Raw genomic sequence first — 10,584 nt, 5'->3', positions numbered from 1 at the left:
TTGGTGGACCGTAGTAATATTTCTCTAGTTCCTCTTACCCAGGAGTGGTGGCCGAGAAAAGATGGGTTGTAAATTGGGTGAAGAAAAAAAACATGTAGCAAATCAGTCCCGGGGATTGATGACAGCAGCAGGTGTGTCTGTTGATTTTGTTGGTGGCAGTGACCAAGAAAAGGAAGTGGGTGAGACAAGGGAAAAAAGCAATATTGCCGGAAAAACATTTACAATAAAAGTTTCCCAGAATTGTAGACATGATATATATACCCAGCAGAGCGTGTTGAATAATTAAAGCCCAGTGACATCCTCACATTGTGACAAGACAGTTCCAGAAGACTGATTTTATCAGAGGGTAGAATTACAGAGACTACAACGTAACATTGACAATATGGATTAGCTATAAGGTTAAAAATTTCCCAATATTATGTTACGAAAAGTTCTCTCTTACCGAGTAAATAAACAGACATTCCACCTTTTTAAAAATTCACGGAACACGTTCTGCACCTGCGGTGGGTGAATGTGACATTACTCATTCCGCAGTTTCAGAGACCGGTATTGGTCTATGAACAACAGCTCTGGGTGCCAAGAACAACAAGCAGAAGATTTAGGGTGCCCATACACATTAGATAAAAGTTCTCCGAATCTGCCGGTTTCCAATTTGTTAACACATGACATTACAAATCTTGTACTGATTCTCACTCTATCTATCACACATCTATCTATCTATCTATCTATCTATCTATCTATCTATCTATCTATCTATCTATCTATCTATCTATCTATCTATCTATCTATCTATCTATCTATCTCATATCTATCTATCTATCTCATATCTATCTATCTATCTATCTATCTATCTATCTATCTATCTATCTATCTATCTATCTATCTATCTATCTATCTATCTATCTATCTATCTATCTATCTATCTATCTATCTCATATCTATCTATCTCATATCTATCTATCTATCTATCTATCTATCTATCTATCTATCTATCTATCTATCTATCTATCTATCTATCTATCTATCTATCTATCTATCTATCTATCTATCTATCTATCTCTCTCTCTCTCTCTCTCTCTCTATCTATCTATCTATCTATCGCCGAAAGGAAAAGTATGGATAGAGCTTACGGGCTGAGCCCACTCGATAACTTGCGTGTGTCGGCACTTCACTGCAACAAGTGGGATCCCGCTCGTTTAACCCCTTAGGTGCCTCAGTCAATAGCGATTGGAGCATTTGGCTGGGTTTACACGTGGCGGAATTTCACTTGAATTCCGCTGCGGACACTCCGCAGCGTTAATCCGCAGCGGAGCCGTTTCTCCATTGACTTCCACTTCTATTTAGAAGTGTTCATTTAGACGATGCGTAAAATTCCGCTGCGGAGCATAGGCTGCGGAGCGGAATTTGGTGTCCGCAGCATGCTCTGTCTGTTGCGGAGCAGTGGCGGACTGGTTGCGGACTCATGGCGGAATTTCTCCATTGACTTCAATGGAGATTCTAAGTTCCGCAATGAAGTCCGCAGCTGTCATGCACATGTTATGTGTGCTGCGGATGCGTCTGGCTTTTTTGACATGACATTTCTTCATTCTGGCTGGACCTATGTATTTCTAGGTCTACAGCCAGACTGAGGAAGTCAATGGGGCTCCCGTAATTACGGGAGCGTTGCTAGGAGACGTCAGTAAATAGTCACTGTCCAGGGTGCTGAAAGAGTTAAGCGATCGGCAGTAACTGTTTCAGCACCCTGGACAGTGACTACCGATCCCAATATACATCAACCTGTAAAAAAATAGAAGTTCATACTTACCGAGAACTCCCTGCTTCTGTCTCCAGTCCGGCCTCCCAGGATGACGTTTCAGTGTAAGTGACGGCTGCAGCCAATCACAGGCCAATAACAGGCTGCAGCGGTCACATGGACTGCCGCGTCATCCAGGGAGGTCGGGCTGGATGCCGAAAGAGGGACGCGTCACCAAGACAACGGCCGGTAAGTATGAAATTCGTTTACTTTCACTAGGGAAAGTGCTGTCCCTTCTCTCTATCCTGCACTGATAGAGAGAAGGGAAGCACTTTTCCCGCAGTCCGCAGCAGCTAGTCCGCATCAATTTACTGCACATTTTGGGCAGATCCGCCGCAGAATCTGCAACGCAGATTCTGTGCGGCATTGATGCGGACAGTTGCGGAGGAAATCCGCCACGTGTGGCCATGCCCTTTAAGCTGTTAGAAAGAGGGGGGCAGCCCCCTCTGACGTCCCATCGCCCCCTCCTGGCGACATGATCGCGGGGTGCCGACGGTTGTGATGGCAGCCAGGAGGCCTCATGAAGGCCCCCAGGTATGCAATCTTTCTGCTTCTATTATGCCCTGCCAGAGGGCTGTAAAAATCACGATATACTGCAATACATTAATATTTCAGTATATCATGAAAGCGATCCAACCATCGCTAGGGGAACTAATAAATAAAGGTTTTTTTATATATGAAAAATAATAACATATTAAAAGTTAAATGAAATAAAAATTTGTCCTGTTTCCCCCCAAAAGCTTTTAACATAACTGGTATCGCCGCATCCATAAGAGTTACAACTATTAGGGTATGTTCACACGTAGAGTCAAAAACGTCTCAAAATACGGAGCTGTTTTCAAGGGAAAACAGCCCTGATTTTCAGACGTTTTTTGAGCAACTCGCGTTTTTCGTGGCGTTTTCGCAGCGTTTTTTACGGCCGTTTTTGGAGCTGTTTTCATTGGAGTCTATGAGAAAACGCCTGCAAAAACGTCCCAAGAAGTGTCCTGCACTTCTTTTGACGAGGCTGTAATTTTACGAGCCATCTTTTGACAGCGATGCGTGAAATGACAGGTCATCGGCACAGAACATCGTAAAGCCCATTGCAAGTAATGGCCAGATGTTTGCCGACGTAATGGAGCCGTTTTTTCAGATGTAATTCGAGGCGTAAAACGCCTCCATTACGTCTGAAAATAGGTCGTGTGAACCCAGCCTAACAATACAACATTATTTAACCAGCACGGTGAACGCAAAAAAATCGTTTGCACCCCAACATTATATAGTACAATAAATGGTGGCGTGAAAAACGACAGCTTGTTCCGCAAAAGACAAGCCCTTACACGGCTCAATCGACAGCAAAATAAAAACGTTATGGCTCTCGGAATATGGTGACACAAAACAAATTTAATTTTTTAACAATTAGTTTTTTTTCTTGTAAAAGTAGTAAAACAATAAAAAATGTATAGAAATTTGGTTTCGCCGAAATACCATTGACCTGCAGAATAAAGTTAACATGTCGTTTTTATCGCACGGTGAACGCCGTAAAAACGAAATCCAAAAAAACATGGAGGAATCATAGTTTTTTTTTTCACTTTCCCAGTACATTATATGGTGCTGTGAAAAACGAAAACTTGTCCCGCAAAAAAAAAGTTACGACTTTTGGAATGTGGGGAGAAAAAAAAAGCTAATATTTAAAAAAAATTCAATGGCGGGGGGAAGGGGTTAATACAATATGTTTTACTATTTGTTTTTAATTATGAGGGTATGTTCACACGGCGGGGGTCCGTAACGGCTGAAATTACGGGGATGTTTCAGCCTGAAAACATCCCCGTAATTTCAGCCGTACCGGCATGTGCAGGCGCTTGAACGCCGCGTCAATTACGGCCGTAATTAGCGCTGCTATTCATTGGAGTCAATGAATAGCGGCTCCAATTACGGCCAAAGAAGTGACAGGTCACTTCTTCTACATGGGCGTCTATTTACGCGCCGTCATTTGACAGCGGCGCGTAAATATACGCCTCGTGTGAACAGACAAACGTCTGCCCATTGCTTTCAATGGGCAGATGTTTGTCAGCGCTATTGAGGCGCTATTTTCAGACGTAATTCGGGGCAAAAACGCCCGAATTACGTCCGTAAATAGGCCGTGTGAACATACCCTAACACTCATCACTGGACCTGGCACAACATGACGCCTGGCATCCAGCAATTCTAGCAGAAAAAGGAGGGTCATAAAAACCATATAACTATAAAAATACACAGGGGCGGAACTAGTGAGACACATCCAGGTGGCAAACCTGTCGGGAAACTCATAATAAGGTTTAGATATTCTGTCGCAACAAAGGAACACAGGCAAAAGGAACAGGAGGAAGAGGGATCATAAAGACGGCTGCAGATAATAAGATCCTGGTCTCAGACTGATTACAGGTAAGACCAATTCAACAGTATTAGGGTATGTGCACACACACTAATTACGTCCGTAATTGACGGACGTATTTCGGCCGCAAGTCCCGGACCGAACACAGTGCAGGGAGCCGGGCTCCTAGCATCATACTTATGTACGATGCTAGGAGTCCCTGCCTCGCTGCAGGACAACTGTCCCGTACTGAAAACATGATAAGTATGATGCTAGGAGCCCGGCTCCCTGCAGTGTGTTCGGTCCGGTACTTGCGGCCGAAATACGTCCGTCAATTACGGACGTAATTAGTGTGTGTGCACATACCCTTAGGATGCCAGACGACTGGAATGCCCGGTAGAACATTATCTTTATACATGGCATCTCTAACGCTGTAAAAATGTAGATGTAGATTGGAGCTTATGGTCCCTGATGCAAAATCAGGACCAGGACTCCCCAACTCTTACATGCTATAGTACGGTTGTCCTCTTATGGCGGGTACCTAGCGACATAAGAAGTGTTGATCAGTGATTGTCCGAGCACTGAGACCCCCACCGATCGCTAAAACGAAGCAGCAGAAGCGCGATTGGGTGAGCGATGTGCCGCTTCGTTTCTGATCGGCTTTCCTAGGAAAGCCGAGCGAGCGGTGCACGGGTTTAATAGAAAGTCTATGATTCCGTACACCACTTACTCGGCTTTCCAATCAGAGCCGATCAGAAATAAAGCCACGCAGCGATCACCCAAGCGCTTCTGCTGCTTCGTTTTAGCGATCAGTGCGGGTCTCGATGCTCGGACCCCCACCAATCAAAACTTCTGACATGTCACCATGACGTGTCAAAAAAGTCTTCAAAAAGTTGAAAAGCCGAAGTTTTTCGATTTTGTCTCTGCCGTTCAGCAGCCATTACTTTTTTTATTTTTTCATTGACGTGGCGGTATGAGGCCTTGTTTTATGCAGGAGATATTGTATTTTTTTCTGCACAGTGTAGGGGTACAATTAAATTATTGTGTTATTTATTTTTGCAGTGTGAATGTGAACTATGACACAGACTGAGGTTAAAGCAACACATAGTGTGCCCTAAGAGTAGACTTACAGAACAGACAGCCCTGGGGTCTTTCTAGGTCCCCAGGACTGGCTGCAGAGGTTTCCCAGTGTCTGATCGTGTCACCGTGTTTCCGGTGATGCAATCGAAAAGGGGAGCCCCCTTTGATAATGCCGGACACACGGGTAGCGTGAGTCCGTTCCTCCGATTCCAGTTGTATTCATAAGGCTACTCTAAGTACAGGAGCTGTTAGTAACTCGTTAGTGGCTCACTGTAGCTCTGTAGAGAGAGATATCTATTTTAATATTGAGATAGATAGATAGATAGATAGATAGATAGATAGATAGATAGATAGATAGATAGATAGATAGATAGATAGATAGATAGATAGATAGATAGATAGATAGATATTAGATAGATAGATAGATAGATGATAGATAGATAGATAGATAGATAGATAGATAGATAGATAGATAGATAGATAGATAGATAGATAGATAGATAGATAGATAGATAGATAGATATTAGATAGATAGATAGATAGATAGATAGATAGATAGATAGATAGATAGATAGATAGATAGATAGATGATAGATAGATAGATAGATAGATAGATAGATAGATAGATAGATAGATAGATAGATAGATAGATAGATAGATAGATAGATAGATAGATATCACTGTCACTGCATGCCATGGACTGAGAGAGACATGATATGCCATGGACTTGTATAACCCCGACCCTAGATGTGTCCCTATCCCCAAGCCCTCAGTCCCTATCCCTCATTCCCTTACTTCTTACTTGCTTTGGCAATGCTAATATGTATTTGGTCCTGCCAATAAAGCTTCTTTGAATTGAATTGAATTGAATTGAATTGATAGATAGATGATAGATAGATAGATAGATAGATAGATAGATAGATAGATAGATAGATAGATAGATAGATAGATAGATAGATAGATAGATAGATAGATATTAGATAGATAGATAGATAGATAGATGATAGATAGATAGATAGATAGATAGATAGATAGATAGATAGATAGATAGATAGATAGATAGATAGATAGATAGATAGATAGATAGATGATAGATAGATAGATAGATAGATAGATAGATAGATAGATAGATAGATAGATAGATAGATAGATAGATAGATAGATAGATGATAGATAGATAGATAGATAGATAGATAGATAGATAGATAGATAGATAGATAGATAGATAGATAGATAGATAGATAGATAGATAGATAGATGTGTGATAGATAGATAGATAGATAGATAGATAGATAGATAGATGATAGATAGATAGATAGATAGATAGATAGATAGATAGATAGATAGATAGATAGATAGATAGATAGATAGATAGATAGATAGATAGATAGATAGATAGATAGAATGCCCATACTTGAGTTATATCTAGTACATCTTTTAGATCTGACATTACATATTAACCACAAAGTGCCCCTATGACCTTTATTACATACATTTATGTAGGGAGTGCTGTTTCTGTCTACTACAGCGATTTTACAAAGCAGGATTTGGAAAAAAAAGAAAAACGCCAGCTATATTGCAATTCATATATAAAAGCTTGAGTACAAAATTAGAAGCTTATTAGAATGAAACATATAAAATACATTCTACTATATAATTTCCCACCTTTTGTTTCATTTTAGAATCCTCAAGGCATGGAAATGGCACATACTTCCGCTGGCCGGGAGAAACATAGATAGATAGATAGATAGATAGATAGATAGATAGATAGATAGATAGATAGATAGATAGATAGATAGATAGATAGATAGATAGATAGATAGATAGATAGATAGATATGAGATAGATAGATAGATAGATAGATAGATAGATAGATAGATAGATAGATAGATAGATAGATAGATAGATAGATAGATAGATAGATAGATATTAGATAGATAGATAGATAGATAGATGATAGATAGATAGATAGATAGATAGATAGATAGATAGATAGATAGATAGATAGATAGATAGATAGATAGATAGATAGATAGATGATAGATAGATAGATAGATAGATAGATAGATAGATAGATAGATAGATAGATAGATAGATAGATATTAGATAGATAGATAGATAGATAGATAGATAGATAGATAGATAGATAGATGATAGATAGATAGATAGATAGATAGATAGATAGATAGATAGATAGATAGATAGATAGATAGATAGATAGATAGATAGATAGATAGATAGATGTGTGATAGATAGATAGATAGATAGATAGATAGATAGATAGATAGATAGATAGATAGATAGATAGATAGATAGATAGATAGATAGATAGATAGATAGATAGATAGATAGATAGAATGCCCATACTTGAGTTATATCTAGTACATCTTTTAGATCTGACATTACATATTAACCACAAAGTGCCCCTATGACCTTTATTACATACATTTATGTAGGGAGTGCTGTTTCTGTCTACTACAGCGATTTTACAAAGCAGGATTTGGAAAAAAAAGAAAAACGCCAGCTATATTGCAATTCATATATAAAAGCTTGAGTACAAAATTAGAAGCTTATTAGAATGAAACATATAAAATACATTCTACTATATAATTTCCCACCTTTTGTTTCATTTTAGAATCCTCAAGGCATGGAAATGGCACATACTTCCGCTGGCCGGGAGAAACATAGATAGATAGATAGATAGATAGATAGATAGATAGATAGATAGATAGATAGATAGATAGATAGATAGATAGATAGATAGATAGATAGATAGATAGATAGATAGATAGATATGAGATAGATAGATAGATAGATAGATAGATAGATAGATAGATAGATAGATAGATAGATAGATAGATAGATAGATAGATAGATAGATAGATAGATAGATATGAGATAGATAGATATGAGATAGATAGATAGATAGATAGATAGATAGATAGATAGATAGATAGATAGATAGATAGATAGATAGATAGATAGATAGATAGATAGATAGATAGATAGATATGAGATAGATAGATATGAGATAGATAGATAGATAGATAGATAGATAGATAGATAGATAGATAGATAGATAGATAGATAGATAGATAGATAGATAGATATGAGATAGATAGATAGATAGATAGATAGATAGATAGATAGATAGATAGATAGATAGATAGATAGATAGATAGATATGAGATAGATAGATAGATAGATAGATAGATAGATAGATAGATAGATAGATAGATATGGGATAGATAGATAGATAGATAGATAGATAGATAGATAGATAGATAGATAGATAGATAGATAGATAGATAGATAGATAGATATTGGGGAGCCCACTGGCGTAGCTATAGGGGTCGCAGCGGTCGCAATTGCGACCGGGCCCCGAAGCCAGGGGGGCCCACGGCCCCCCGCACCACATCAATAAAAAGTTACTATAGTAACTCGGGCCGCGGGCCCCTGTTACTATAGTAACATACTTTACTTACCTTCCTGGTTCCGGATCGCAGCGGAGGTCCTGACGTCAAGCGCTGTGCGCAGCGCATGACGTCACAGCGCTATGCGCCGCACACAGCAGCGAGACGACAGAACTCCCGCCGCGGCCGAAGAGGAAGTTAAGGTTAGCCCTGACTGGCGGGGTCCGACTCCCGGGACCCGCCAATCAGCTGTTTTGAAGGGGCCGCAGCACTCGTACGAGAGCTGCTCCCCTTCATTCCTGTCACTTCATTCCGGTCACACTGTGAATCCGTGTCGGCGATTCACAGTGTGAGCGAGTAGTGAAATGAAGGGGAAGCAGCTCTCGTACGAGTGCTGCGGCCCCTTCAAAACAGCTGATTTGCTAGTCCCGGGCGACACATCAGCTATTGATGGCCTATCCTGTGGATAGGCCATCAATGTTTAGGGACTGCACAACCCCTAAGCCTACGATGTAGCAGGCTTAGGGGGCCCATGAGACTGGATCACAGATTGTGTGATCCTGTCTGCTGGGCCCTGTATCTAAGCCAATCACATGGTAGGCTTAGATACATGGCCCATGCGTGATCCTGTCTGCTGGGCCCTGTATCTAAGCCTACCAAACTGTATGTTTAGATACAGGGCCCCAGCACACAGTAATCTTATACTGTATAAGATTACTGTCTGCTGGACCCTGTATCTAAGCCTACCTTGTGGTAGGCTTAGATACAGGGTCCGACAGACAGTATCACACATGGGCCCTGTATCTAAGCCTTAGGGTATGTGCACAGACACTAATTACGTCCGTAATTGACGGACGTATTTCGGCCGCAAGTACCGGACCGAACACAGTGCAGGGAGCCGGGCTCCTAGCATTATAGTTATGTACGATGCTAGGAGTCCCTGGCTCGCTGCAGGACAACTGTTTTCAGTACGGGACAGTTGTCCGGCAGCGAGGCAGGGACTCCTAGCGTCGTACATAAGTATGATGCTAGGAGCCCGGCTCCCTGCACTGTGTTCGGTCCGGTACTTGCGGCCGAAATACGTCCGTCAATTACGGACGTAATTAGTGTGTGTGCACATACCCTAACGTGTTACTAATCATTTTTTGTGTGTTTTCTTACAGGTTCGGTCGTTGGACTACGGCGGATTCCAGGACTACTTCGATGACGGCTTTTTTTTTATTAATAAAATGGTTAATGAGGGTTGTGTGGGTTTTTTTTTTATTTCAATAAAATATTTTTTCTATGTCTTTGTGTTTTTTTTTTTAACTATATTACTACCGCCTTAGTAATGGCCGCCGGCTGATTGACAGCATCCATTGCTAAGGCGGGGCTTAGTGTTAACCGGTGCAGAGGCTAACACTAACCCCCTTTATTACCCCGGTACCCACCGCCACCAGGGGTGCTGGGAAGAGCAGGGTACGATCCAGTACCTGACCATCTGTAGTGATGGTCGGCCACTGGGGTGGCCGCAGGCTGGTATTATCAGGAGGGGAAAGGACAAAAACAGTGGCCCTTCCCATCCTGGTAATGCTGCCTGCTGCTGCTTTAATGTATCTGGCTGGTTATGAAAATGGGGGGGACCCCACGTCATTTAAAAAAAAATTAAAAAAAATTGGAAAGAACGATGTTGGGTCCCCCCCAATTTTCATAACCAGCCAGATACAACACAGCAGCAGCAGGCAGCATTACAAGGGTGGGAAGGGCCACTGTTTTTGGCCTTCCCCAGCCTAATACTACCAGCCTGCGGCCACCCCGGTGCCTGCCCGTCACTACAGATGGTCGGGTACTAGTTTGTACCCGGCTCTTCCCAGTACCCCTGGTGGCGGTGGGTACCGGGGTAATAATGGGGGTTAGTGTAGCCTCTGCACCGGCTAACATTAAGCCTCGCCTTAGTAATGGAGGTTGTCAATCAGCCAGCGGCCATT

This window comes from Rhinoderma darwinii, chromosome 9 (genome assembly GCF_050947455.1).
Source record: "Rhinoderma darwinii isolate aRhiDar2 chromosome 9, aRhiDar2.hap1, whole genome shotgun sequence".
NCBI classification, from domain to species: Eukaryota; Metazoa; Chordata; class Amphibia; order Anura; family Rhinodermatidae; genus Rhinoderma; species Rhinoderma darwinii.
Note: the sequence above shows the minus strand (reverse complement) of the source record.